At 37.5% G+C, this 13,708-nt stretch overlaps 1 long non-coding RNA gene across 1 annotated transcript; it reads left to right on the forward strand.

The window, feature by feature from the left end:
- The first annotated feature begins 112 nt into the window (after nucleotides 1–112).
- LOC134163996 (uncharacterized) lies at nucleotides 113–9,011 on the forward strand. The gene is made up of 3 exons (XR_009964942.1): nucleotides 113–177; nucleotides 1,778–1,956; nucleotides 8,783–9,011. It is a non-coding gene; the product is annotated as an uncharacterized LOC134163996 (long non-coding RNA).
- The last annotated feature ends 4,697 nt before the right edge of the window (nucleotides 9,012–13,708 follow it).

The following is a 13,708-nucleotide window of genomic DNA, read 5'->3' on the forward strand; positions in this document are numbered from 1 at the left end:
GGTGTCAACTTTGATAGTATTGGGATACAAAAAAGACCGTAGATCCTTACAACTGCTGTAGTCAGTGGTGGTTTTCTTCCGTTAGCTCTGGTCTGTGCAGATACATCTGGCATCACCATTTTCGGTGCACAGAGGCACAACTCACAATTTAAGTGGCAGTTAAACCATCAACACCAGGTTCGTTTGCACTTTGTAAATTTGGGGTTGCTTACCTATGCCATACTGTGTTCTCATACACCTTTTCCAGGGGGGTCATTTGGGGTTTTGCGCTGTGTTACAAGAGCAACTGCATTTATTTCTACTATTTTTTCTTTTTAAGTTTCTGTGCCAAAGGTAACTTATTTTAATAACAGTGAAATTAACAGAATGCAATCTTTCTGTGTGAAATCGAAAATAAATGCTGTAGCAAACACACTGTAGCAAAATGCTGTAGAAAGGAAAAGCTTTCGAGCTTTTCCTTTATACATGATCTTTTACAAGTTCTGAAGAGAGTCTAAGAGAGAATACCACAAAGTTTAAATTCATAACAACCACATTGTGGTGATCTGAAAACCTATGGACACAAAAGCTAGAGAGTAAACCAAAGGAGAATAGCTATAGTTTTTCCACAAGTCATCAAAATAAAAACAGGGAGAAAAAACAAACAGAAAACCAAACAAACCTCTAGAAAGTTGTGTGGAAGAAGACCTAGCAGCAATAAAAAATAGCAAATTAGACATGAATTTTCATAAGTAAACCCACAGGATTTTGATTAGGAATGTCAAAATCATGCCATTGAGCAAAAGTAATATTCCCCTACATGCAGTTTTAGTGCAGCCTTACTGTAAGTAGTATTATCTTCCTGGCTCTGAAATTGCATGAAAATACAAAATTACCAAACCTAAAATATCACTGATGACAAAAGTAAAAGGAATAAAATGAATGGGTATCATATAATAGAGTTTAGACAATTTCCATCCAACTTCACTTAGTTTTCTGTAGTAACGATGAATTACACAAGAGGGAGCTGTGATCTGATAAATGTATCAAAAATTTCCATGTCAAGTATTTTCCATTCAGTATTCACAGAAGAAAAAGCACATGGTGATTGTGCTGTTTTGTGTTCCCCCCCCCCAAAAAAAAAAAAAAAGAGATGGTGATAATCTTTCTACATTTTGCAGAAGCATTTAAAACCAAAGTGTTATCTAGTAATTTTGTCCAAAACATTTGTCAAATATTTTCATATGCTTTAGGTGACTGTTTTAACATATTTCTGCTTTATTTACAGGCAGGGACTGGAGCAGAAAAATTACTTTGCAAATAAGAAGTAGGCTTCTAATTTTGGAACCAGTTTTAACATTCCAACTCAAATTACACTCTTCCAAAATTAAATTGGGAAAAACCCCCATAAACAGCTATTTAATGATTCCCCCCCCCCCCCCCAAGAATTGTTTAAGAGTTGACATGTTAAGATTTGACATGTTAAGTTTCTGGCCTTTTAGATAATTCTAATTTTCAGAGGCTATAGATGAAATCCTGCCATGAATTAAGTAAATGGCATAACTCTGTTTTGTCATCAGGAGGGCCAGGTTTACACCAATTTTTGCATTAGCATGTAATACACAAATGTATTTGTACACACACTCAGGCACACTTTTGCACTATCCATATATAGGTGTATGTTTACATTTTGGGAGAAAAAACCCCACATGAGCACCTGCCTTTAGCCTGGCATTTTGTGAATTTGGAAGCTACTCCAGGAAGCAGAGCTTTAAAAAAGTCCAATGTTTACTAATAGTCTCATTTCAGTAACCAGTTAGAACAGTCAGCTGCCAAAACAACAGAAACTCAGCCAGAGGAAGCAGAAACAAGTTACTTCAGCAAGCAGAGTAACATACTGAAGAATACAGAAAACAGATCTTACTGACAAGTACTCTTACTCTACCTGACCAAACTCAGAACCTGGTGGGAAATAGTGTAAGTATCCCTCATGCTGTCAGTAAAAGGGCTATTTTTGCTTTACTACTTCAAGCAAACAAGTGGAGGGCAGAAGGATCATAAGGGCAGATTGTGAATAAGAAAGATCATGAGAGCAGAAAGACAGACCAACCCATCCAGGAGAAACTAAAAAGTAACCGCACAACGGGCCTTTACGTATTGATGTCCTCAGAGTCTGACTACTAGCACAGCTTATTCTGAACACATACTCATTCTTGTGCCTTTCCTGGCTTTCTTGCTTAATGAGGAATTATTTAATTCCCAGTTGCCATCTCTGTGTGCTGTTCAGCCTGTGTTTATATTAGTTATGTCCCTTTTCCATCTCCCACTCTCTCTGCTGCTTTGTCTTGTCTCCAGTAAACAATTTTGCCCAGGACCAAAAGTGCTGGGGGATCACTGTCATGAAACAGTCTCCCTACTTGCAACCATGCAGAATTATATCAGAAGCAAAACAATCTGTATATTCTGAATACTTTCAACATGTAAGGTTAACTTAAGTGTATCTGAAGTAAGAAAATAAGGTTAGAAAGATGTCTTCCAAACTGACATTCAACATGAATTTACTCTGAACCATGGTTTGAAGGATTCTATAGTAATAATATAGTTCTATTTAAGCCATGTTTCATTTGGGCTACAAATTTGATCTCAATTTACAAGTTTTGTTGATTAGGCTGAGAAATTTGAAAAAATGCCTTTTACCACACTAAGGAAAGGGACAATTTTTTTGAAGTCACATACTGTCTTGGAAAGCAGCGTGTGAAAGTTAAAGAGTGTGTCTGATTCAAAGCAGCTTAGCTATTGATGATACTATACTGGTCAACTCAACTCAGTGTATACACTTTCTCTTCCAAGTGTTTGATGTTTTCAAGCATTTCAGGCTGAAACTTGGAGTTTATACTTGACACTGTGCATGGCATTTTGCATTTACAGTATGTTTCATTTTGTCCTTCTTAATTTTTATCCCTAACCCTGAAAGTGTTCAAGACCAGGCTGGATGGGGCTTTGAGCAACCTGATCTAGTGGAAGGTGTGGGATTGAAGCTAGCTGATCTGTAAGGTCCCTTCCAGCCTAAACCATTCTATGATTTTATGATTTAATAACACTAGTAGGACTGTTCTCTCTTTTCTGGTTTTCTCTCACTTGCAGTTCTTGTGCTTGAATTGTTAAATGGTCTGAAACTGGCAACTTGCCTGCGACAGAGTGATTTAACAACTACATGTGCAATCTTCACCCATGGTTTTCAATTCTGGAGCACAAAATTCTAAATAAAAGGTGTTAAGATATCTCTAACAAGGACAAATGTTTTAAGCTGTTCCTCAATAAAGAATGTTATCCAGTAAAACCAAAACATCTATCTGTGTATCAAGCTGCAGGATGTACCTTAAAATTAATGCAGAGTTGAACAAGCCACCTAATAGACACAGATTTCTACATCTGCTGCTTAAACCACAACTGATTTCTTGAGTTAAAATACAGACTGATACAGTTATAACACACTTAGAATTGTTATAGGCTTGTATTTTATTGACATTGTAGACTGTTGGACAGCTTAAGCAACATGTAAGCAAGGCAGCCCAACTGATGGTCTCCTCAAAATGGAAATAATAAATGAAGACTAGTAGCATTCATCTGAATAGCTTGCAAATATTGCATTAGAAGGTAAAAGATTGGTTTGCTTCCTATCTTAGTAGTAAAATTAAAAAAGAACAGAGGTACCCAGAAAGAAAATAGTCAAAATGGAAAGGCAGGAGTTGCATTCTCCAGTTTAAATAAGGTTTATTTAACAGAAATGTGAAAGGTAAAGGAGACTAAAGCTAACACAGAAGTTGATGATGCATATTTCCACCTTAACATGTGTGTATGATAACTGGGAATCCAGGGGAAGAACCCATGTACATGCAAAAAACCCAGGAAAGGTTCTACAAAATTCAAGCCACTGTCCTGGAAAGCATGCTTTTGTTTAAAAATACTAGGAAAAAAAAAAAACCTAAAAGTTCTAGTAGTTCTATAAGAAGTAGCCTGTAGTAGATAGAAAAAACAGTCAGTGTTTTGTTGATCTTTTATTCCCATTCAATTTTCCTAGAGTGCTCCATTTCTCAGAGAATATACTCATAGCAGTCTTTTGTTTCTATTCAGCATAGAAATTACTACTGAATTCTCTACTTCATGCCCCCAGTGTCACAGGGGATGGGTAATGGCAGTTGCAGTCAGTTTATCACACACTGTCTCTGCTGCTCCTTCCTCCTCAGGGGAGGACTCCTCACACTTTTCCCCAGCTCCAGTGCAGGGTCCTTCCCATGGGAGGCAGTTCTCCATTAACTTCTCCAGTGTGAGTCCTCCCCATGGACTGCAGTTCTTCACAAACTGCTCCAGTGTGGGTCCCTTCCATGGGGTGCAGTCCTTCGGGAACAGGCTGCCCCAGTCTGGGTCTCCTGTGGGGTCACAAGTCCTGCAGGAAACCTGCTCCAGTGTGGGCTTCTCTCTCCCTGGGGCCACAGGTCCTGCCAGGAGCCTGCTCCAGTGCTGGCTTCCCATGGGGTCACAGCCTTCTAGGGGCACCCACCTGCTGTGGCATGGGGTCCTCCATGGGCTGCAGGTGGATATCTGCTCCACCATGGACCTCTGTGGGCTTCAAGGTGCCAGACTGACTCACCATGGTCTTCACTACAGGCTGCAGGGGAATCTGTTCCTGTGTCTGGAGCACCTTCTCCTCTCCTCCTGTACTGACCTTACTGTCTGCAGAGCTGTTGCTATCACATATTCTCACTTCTGGCTCTGGCTGCTGTTCCATAGCAGTGTTTTCCCCTTCTTAAGTATGTTATGTATAGCAGAAGTGCTACCACTGTCACTGATGGGCTCGGCCTTGGCCAGTGGTGAGTCCGGCTTAGAGCTGGCATTGATTCTGTTGGACATATGAGAAGCTTCTCTCAGCTTCTCAAACAAGCCACCCTGTAGCCCCATCTCCAGCCCCCCAAAACCTTGTCATGCAAACCCAGTACCGGGTTCTTCTCTGAAGAGAGATGGTTTTGATCCATCAAAATAATCGTGCTGAGAATGCATTATTGAGACAACTCATTCATTCTGAAGACCTATGTTTCTAGAATTTAAGGGTTAATAAAATTTCCTTGGAGGAAATAAAAGGTTTGGACTGGTATAATTCTGTACATGGAAAGGAAATTAACATTTCTCTTATATTACTTCGCATTTATAGAATACTAGAGATTAGAAGTGTTTCACAAACTATATATAGGACTCAGCTCACCTGCTGAAATCCTCAGTCCGTTGAGAGTACAAAGGCATTGTCTTGGACAGACCCAAGGGAAAAGTTAGATGGGACACGAAGCATCATGTCTGGTGTCACAGAACTTGTCATAAATATTCCAGAAGGACATTAGTTTTTCATTGTTGCCTTAGCAAATTGTTATCACATTGTGAAAGTAATGACTCATAGGGAAAAGCCTTATCTGTTTATTTATGGCCACACATTAATTTTCATAGATTGTCAGAGTTTAAAGCAAAAATGACTCCTAGATTGTCTAGTCTGACCTCTTGTATGTCACAATCAAGCAATTTATGTACTATGAGTAACAACTGATAGTTAGACAGTTTTCTAATGGAAGAATGATGCATATTTGACCCTCTTGGGCACAAAAAAGCAAAAATTGCATTCCTTGGCAAATGCTGTAGCTGCTATGAAATTGTCTAGAAGATGGGTGTAAACCTCTCCTCTAGCTACACTGATAACAAAGCAAGAATCTGAAACTCCATTTTATAGCCTGCCTAGTCCTACAGAGGCCTATTTTGAGGAAGCCTGTCAGATCGTTACTGAAGGAAGGTTTAGACTAAAGAACTAACTTCTAGATTTTGGAGATGAGGTAAAGTAAAAGAGAAAAAAAGCCTCTTCTGGCACTTCTGGGCAAGTTCATATTCTAAATGCCTTAAGAATGTAAAAAACAAAGTGCAGGAAGTTTGAGTGCTTCTAGCCCCGGGTGAAAACTGACTAGAAGTCTAAAGGGGGCTTTAAAGTTGCTACTTTTTCTTTGTGCCTACAGTGGGATCTCAGCTGGAATGCAGCTGACCAAGTCTTATAGGAGACATCCAAGGCTTTAGTCAGATACGGCATAGCATGTTTGAAGTAGGAGGTGTTCTGAAGTCTTTAGAAGTTTAACTCCAGACCCAAATCTTGATGTTTTCTCTCCTGACTTTTGATCTCTCCCTTTCAATTGGTGTGGGAAGGAGAGATGGTAAAGCAAGCTGTGTATGAGAAATTAAAATGAGAACAAAAGCTTGTCCAAATTATGCAACAAGGATCATTATGCTATAAAATTGCTCTTCAAATGTGGCTGTCAGTAAAAGATATTAAGATTTCAACAGTTACTTTCTTGATGAAGACTTAATTTCTTGCATAAAAAGGTTTTTAAGCTTAAAGCTGTGCCTACACAATTAGTGTCCTTTGGTTTTTGGAATGTTTGAAGGGTTCTATGAATGTTATAGAAGTATTTTTCATCACTACAGATCAGTTGTCTGAAATTACTTTCAGAATAGTCTCGTAATTTAAACAATTTACAACAAAGGTATCACTAGATAGAATGATTAGTAGATCCTTTTGCAATAGAACATATGTAGTTCTAGGAACTCAGTGCAGACTTGAGGGTTGTGCTGCTGTATCTTGGCCTAGAGTTGGACTTGGACAAAACCAAGCAGTAGCTAAATTTCATCTGCAAATTCAAAGGAGAACTTTAGTGGAGTACAGCAGAGAACAGAAGCCACAGGCTCTCTTTAAACCCCATTCTCTGTTTCTTTTATGGAATGGAGATTTTCTGTGTACAGTGGGGCAGAAGTAAGCTATTTTAACATATCAACAGTGACCGTGTTCAAAGAAATAAATCTGCAGATAATATTCATGATGGTGGTGGTTAGTTTCATAGACTGCACAGCAGTGCTCATGTCACTGGAGGGCTCTGCTGTGCATATCTATAATGAAAGCACACTATTTGGCCTAGGAACAGCCTGATATGTGGTTTTAAGAAAGCTTATTTTGACAATCATGCACAGACTTTCCTTCCTCAGTTTTCCCCCTAATCATCCTACGCTAATCAGTTACACAGTTGTTTCTTGTGGTGGTGTTATGATACCCCCACTACTTGGGATGGGAAATCTGGCCCCTGTTCCTAACTCTTTTTTCTGCTGTGTGGTCCTGGGCTCCTCTTAAACCTCTATCTGTAAAAGGCTGTCTACTGAATATTTAAATGACAGTAGATAATTAATTTGTGGGTTTACTTAATATTCCCCCAATTCTTTTTCCATTCTTTTAATATATGGAGTTGCTTTAATCTGATTTCTTTCCACAAATTCACTTATTTTACCTCCAGTAGAAAATATAATTGTACATGAACCAGAATGTTCACTGTTATTTATTTTCTCTTTTTACCTTCCCTTTCTTTTTACACATTTGTATTACAGATGTGCCTGCTAGACTTAGCTAGCATTTCAGCCTCTCTATGCTAGATCCTACATAAAACCTGCAGGAGGCAGAACCTATTAGGAAAAGCTTGGAATCCAATAAACAAGGGAGAATGTATTATTAGGTAGAAGAGGTACAAACTGATGATACTGCTTGTCTAGAAAATCAGTGGCTAAGATGACTTCTAAATATAGAATCTAGGTCTTTTAGAATTGAGTCCCACTAAACACCCACGGACCTATAGAACCTCTTTTTTCATAAAGCATCAGTAATTCTAACTGGGTAGAAACAGTGGTACTGTGTGACTTAGACATACGTTTCTCTTATATGGCCCTATCCTGTTACCTTTGTAATAAATATAAAGAATTCTAATGGCTATTTAGTCCCACTCATCTTGCAAAGCAAATAAGTAAAGGGAGCATACCTTCAAATAAGCTTATACAAACTGTTTGGTGCACAAAGTGTATTTTCACAACGTGGGACTGGTTAGCAACTATGATGGAGAAAAAACCAAACTGCTCAATTTAGACAATGATGACTTTTAACAGATCACAGTATAACTTTGTTATCACCCATTTGCATATCTAAATAGTCTACTGACAAACAAAGAAAGCCAGACACAAACATTCAGCATTAATGTAGGTGACTGTAGTAAGGTCACATCTATTACTCCTACTTTCATTATGGTTACTTTAACAAATAGCACTGATTTCTCACTGTTGTAAGGGTTATATGTGAGTGTAGTTAGCGTCTTGTTACCTATAAAGCCGTAATCCTGAAACCTCTTACACGTATAGATACCTTTCTATTGTTTGTGGGTGGATCTTAAACCATTTCACAGACTCAGCATATTGAGTGCAGAGAAGTTCAGTCAGCTTTCTGTGTATGACTAAGGGAACTGGATCTCTGCTCTGTAGGTCTGTCTGGTGCAATCTTAGGTGACCAAATGTCAGGGGAAAGAATTTGTCACTTAGGAGTGGCATCACACAACTGTGGATCTGCAGCTTCCATTGCTGGGACACATGTACGTGGCATGCCTCCTTGTGGGAGCTTGCAGGCTTTTGAAACTGTCTGCACTGTGCAGCTAAGCGCTGTTCAATGGTCAATCTTTTTCTTATTACATCTCATCATATATTCGTTTTGTTTTATTACTTGTTGTATTCTGTATGTTTTAACTGTGTTATCTCATTCCTCATCACCTTAGATAAATGAAAACTGACCGTATTTAATGTTAACATAGTCAGCAACCCTGTTAAATACACTTGAATTTTCATGTAGGAAAACTTTTTATTTTACAGGATCAGAATTAAGTCTGCTTATCTATTATTTTAATTATTTTAGAAGAAAACATAAAAGGAGACCGAAGGAGACTAAATACATAGAGAATCAGAACTTAAGAGAAGAACAAAACAGAACAGAAAATTTTCTTGAGACTGATAACAAAAAAGGCAAATAAGAATCTACTGCTGTATACTTAAATTTCCTCTGTTATTTGTGATCTCTGGAATTTTGCACTGGTTTTAACATGACATTTCAAAATATCTCTGCTTTCCAAATTGCCATATTGGACTTTTTCCACAGCTTTACTCTACTAGGCAAACTAGTTCTAACCATCTATATGTAGCTATTTTGACATATATGCTATTTATATGTTATTTTAAAATTTATTTTCTTTATAGTTACTTACTTTTTCTCCTAAAAATACACATAAGATTAGTGTTTATCTAGGAAATGCAGAAGTTCTTCTGGATTTTTTTGTCTTGTGACTACTGATAAGTTTAGATTCTTATTGCATCTGAAAAAAATTACCTGCCTTCCACTTGAAGGCATTCACACTGGTGTCAAGATGTGTCAAGATCTTTTGCTGTGCCACCTCCACTGAAAGGCTGTCAAGGTGAAAACATTACATGTCATCCTGGCTTCCCACGCTACATCCAATTTTAATTTACTCTTAAATTGCCACATATCTTGTGAGCACTTGTGAGTATTCACAGTGTATCACAAGATATTATAATACACTGTGAATACATTGTATTCTATTAAGTAGATGTTTATAATCCATGTTTCCTTCAAAAATAAAAAAATTGAGTAATACAGCAAAATGAAGGAATACTGCACTTTTCAGATTGTGGTATTTGTAACTGTTTTCTGCAGAAAGGAAAAGTGAAAATGAGACATTAGTAGAAAGAGACTATGAACTGTACATGATCTTGGAGGAAATTTTGCCAGGAATGGAAGACTGGCATCCAGCAGTTCCAGTGTCACAGCTGCAGGACTGCTCTTCCCCTTTTCAGATTAGATGCTCTTCCCTGTATCAGTCAGATACTTCTCTAAATAAGCTATATCAGGCAATCCTCACACAAGCAAAACTTCCCTTGTTCATGTTTTAGAGGAAACAAAGTTATTACCATATTATTGCATAAGCATATAATTTCTTTCATTTGGCTTTCATCTTTCATAAATACGCAAGCTCTCAAGACAACAGAAAGTAAAAATATTGGAATGTGAAGAAATTTTAGTAATTTCTACATCCATTTATTTATAGCTTTATAAGATATATTCGGATAGCTACAGAGATGATACTTAACTTTCTCCATTGACTCTGAACAAAGCTATCCATTTAAAAACCTGCAAAGATCAGACATTTCCTACGTTGGTGATGTTAGCTGCAGAAAAACCACCACCCCTGAAGCTGATTTCCTGCCTGAGAAACCATAAGCTAATTGTAGAACAAAAGGTACGTTTTGAGAGGTCCTCCACTTTCAGCAGTTTGCGTTAAAACATATCTGATGCAGAGCAGCTTGTAAACGTTTTGCATGTTCTGTGGAGAAGATATTCTGGTTGATGTATGCTGTTAATACTGCTGGATGTGATGATATAGCATGAAGTAAAGCAAGCTGCATAGTTTAGTGTCAAAATTTTCAGTTTCAGCTGCTCCAAAGAGCATGTATTTGGGTAAAGAGTAGGCAGCTGCCTTTTTTTTTCAGTCAACTGTCATCTTCACTAAGTCACTTTCCACCTGCTACTTTTTTGAAATACTAAAATCCTTCCCACTCTCTTCAAATCAGTTACCAAGATTCAGACCTATGGTGCCAGGATAATGTCTATTACATGACTGACAATGAAAAGAACAGTGTGAAGAAAGCAACAGGTAACTTGTGGCACTTAGCAGGCTGGTTTTGTGGCTTCTTTTTTAAATTGAAATACATTCACTGACATTTATTATTTATTTATTATCTGGTGATGATTACTCCTAGTTTTCTACTAATTTTTTTAAGCCAAATGTTCAGCATATTTGATGTCCAATTTGAACTACTTTTTCATAATTAAAATTATTACTATTAACGAATGAAAATATGTTAACACCTAAAAAAACCAGATTTTCAGAGAACAGCTTCGTTATCTTAGGCATTCAGCTTCTAAAAGTATTTAGGCACACTGTGTTAAGTGCTGCTAGGTCTGTGTGATGTAGATGAGGGGTTCATTTCTAAAATACAATAGGATGACCTTAAACTGAGACCTTCTGACCATCCACATTAATGGTCTCTTAATGTAGTCCCTAGGAATTTTGTTCATACCAGGGCCTGAAGGAAGTCGTGTGGCTCTGGAAAGCTGCCCCCGTCTCTTCCCGTCTGCGTTTGAAACTTGTGTGTGAAGGGCTTGAACATAGGAAGCCAAGTAGAAATAACTTCAGAGCTTGCTGGTCCTGGCTGGGATGTGACTGCTTCACAGGCAGGGGTTACTTTATCAGCATTACATGACCTGCCAAGGGACAAGGTACAAAGACAAGGTGCCCACAGGAGAGAAGAAAAGGGGTTACAGGTGCTGAAAATAATCTCACCAATGGTTAGCACAGTCAGAGTGTTATAGTTTAGACTATAGACCAGTAAGACCCAGTCCCCTACGTTAAATCTATTTCATAAAGTTGGCTGGAATAGTACTTAATGAAAAGAAGAGCCATAGGTGTTTAGGAGCTGTTTGAATTTATGCTATTTTGACTGATTATTTCAAAATATCTAGGACCCGATGCATAGCAACAGTCAGCACTAAGGATAACTGATGGTTTCAATAATGGGTAATCAAGTGTAGAGAAAACTGAAATATCCAGAGTGACTGGTACTTCTGAAAGCAAAGTCCAGATGTAGATTAAAGTTTTAAATGCTCTGATTTCATCCATTTAAGATTTTCAAAACTTGTGGGTGTGGGAATGAAAACACTGCTCATTCATTATTAGTAGCACTCTTTCATTTTTCTGGTTCTTACTGATTGTAAGCCTAATGAACTTGTAAACCAATAGCAACTCCATTAAAATCCTTCTGGCTTTGTAGTGTTCTAAGACAAAACACTGTCTAAAAGTCATTCTTTAAATTTATATAAATATATATTTTCATACATGCACATACATATATGAGCATTTCAATTTCAGCTAAAGAGAACTCACAAAATCTTGATGAAATAACTGTAGACTTTAATATGATACAACCATGATTTTATAGAAGTTATAACACAACTTTTGATACCTATATAACTTCTGCTATAGAACTAATATGGTTGTTCACATGCATAAACATTAGACACCTGCTATTGCTAAACTCAAGTAAATTAGTTTATATTAACCAGGGAGAAGCAGAACTTCAGTATAATCCTTATTGGTCTAGAAAAACATAAGTCTTAGATGAAGTTCTCTGTCAGGTGAGGTAGAATCTGTGTACTTTACGATAAGCAGAAATAAATTAGGATCTTCAGTTCTTCTGCAAAAGTTTTCTCATCATGGAGGTTTCATTAGAACAAGTAAATTCCTTTTATACCTATTGTATAGCAGCTTTCCTTCTAAAAGCTCAAAATACAACACAAATGACAATGCCATTCTTGTGAAAATCCATCTTTCTACAAAACTAAAGAACGTCAGCAAGACTGGTGTAAATATTTTGTGGGTTTCTTTGTTTTTTTAGACAGATAAAAAAAGCCTAGCTTCCCTTTTTACCCTTTGAATTTTGCTGCCATTGCAATTATACTTTGCTGCCAGGACAATCCAAAGAGCTCCTAGGATGATGAAAAGAATGTATTGCAAGGGGAGACTACAAGAGTTGGCTTGTGCAAAAAAAAAAAAAAAAAAAAACGGAAAGGAATAAATTTCAATTGTCTAGAAAGGCATTAGAGAAACCCTTCAGAGATAAAGTAATATACTATTTGATTAAGGGTAATGATTGTCAAGACACAAGTAGATATATGCAGTACAAACACATTTAGATTTTAAATCTGAAGAAAAATTCCAACCATCAGGAAACTAAGTTTCCCAAATAGCCTTACAATAGGTATAAGGGGGGAAATAACATCACTGTCTTTATGACGGCACCTTATTACTTTACAAAAGAGATTTCACGGTTGCCTATAATAGGGAACCAGACTGAGTGACTCAGAAAGTAATTTCTAATCCTATGTTTCCAAATTCCACTTCTTTGTTTAGGTGGGGGTAGGGCAAAGAAGGGTTTATGTAGAAAAGTGAATCATTAATGTAAGATTTTAAAAGGAGAAATAAGGTAATGTGTTTATATTCTCAGACATGTAAACGTAAATATGGAGGAGAGCAGTAACATAATGTACAAGACCAGGTGCAATTGCAAATAAATACAGTAGAGTAAAAAGGATGCAGTGGCTTTTATTATTTCATGCTTGTGAAGTGCACACCTATAGTTTTATTGGTCCCACAGAAAGAAATTTTAATAGTACTGTCCATTTTATAGTCAGCCACGTTGAGTTTCTATACAGGTGAGCAGGCTTCCTAAATTGTATGTATTACTGGGAAAAGATGGCAATCTTCTGTAAGGAGATTCAGACGACTTAAAATGGGGCAGCAATTTGACATCTGACGCAGATGGTCTGAACAGCCCCATAAAAATGCTTTCCTTCTGTCATTGGTTGTAAGCACTAATTTATGCTGAACCTACTTAATGTGTGTTTTCAGTAGCATTTCTTGCACAAGTTTACTTGCTAGATATTATAAAACACCAAAGAACTGAAAGGAAAACAAATTTCACTCATCATCAGGAATGTCATTCAGATCTGTGGCTAGTTGTGTCACCTGACACATGGGTGTTGTTTCTCTGCACAGAAAATTATTTTCCTTCTTCTTTCTTGTTCCCCAATAGGAAACAAGCCCCTTAGTCCAAAGTTCAGGTCAGAATGGAATTTCCACCCTGCAGCATTTCTCTGAAACCACTCTTGGGTGGTGAATCTCTCCTTCTATGCTGGTAATGGAATCCCCCA

This window comes from Pezoporus occidentalis, unplaced genomic scaffold (genome assembly GCF_034315485.1).
Source record: "Pezoporus occidentalis ecotype Australia unplaced genomic scaffold, CSIRO_AGI_Poc_V1 ctg21, whole genome shotgun sequence".
NCBI classification, from domain to species: domain Eukaryota; kingdom Metazoa; phylum Chordata; class Aves; order Psittaciformes; family Psittacidae; genus Pezoporus; species Pezoporus occidentalis.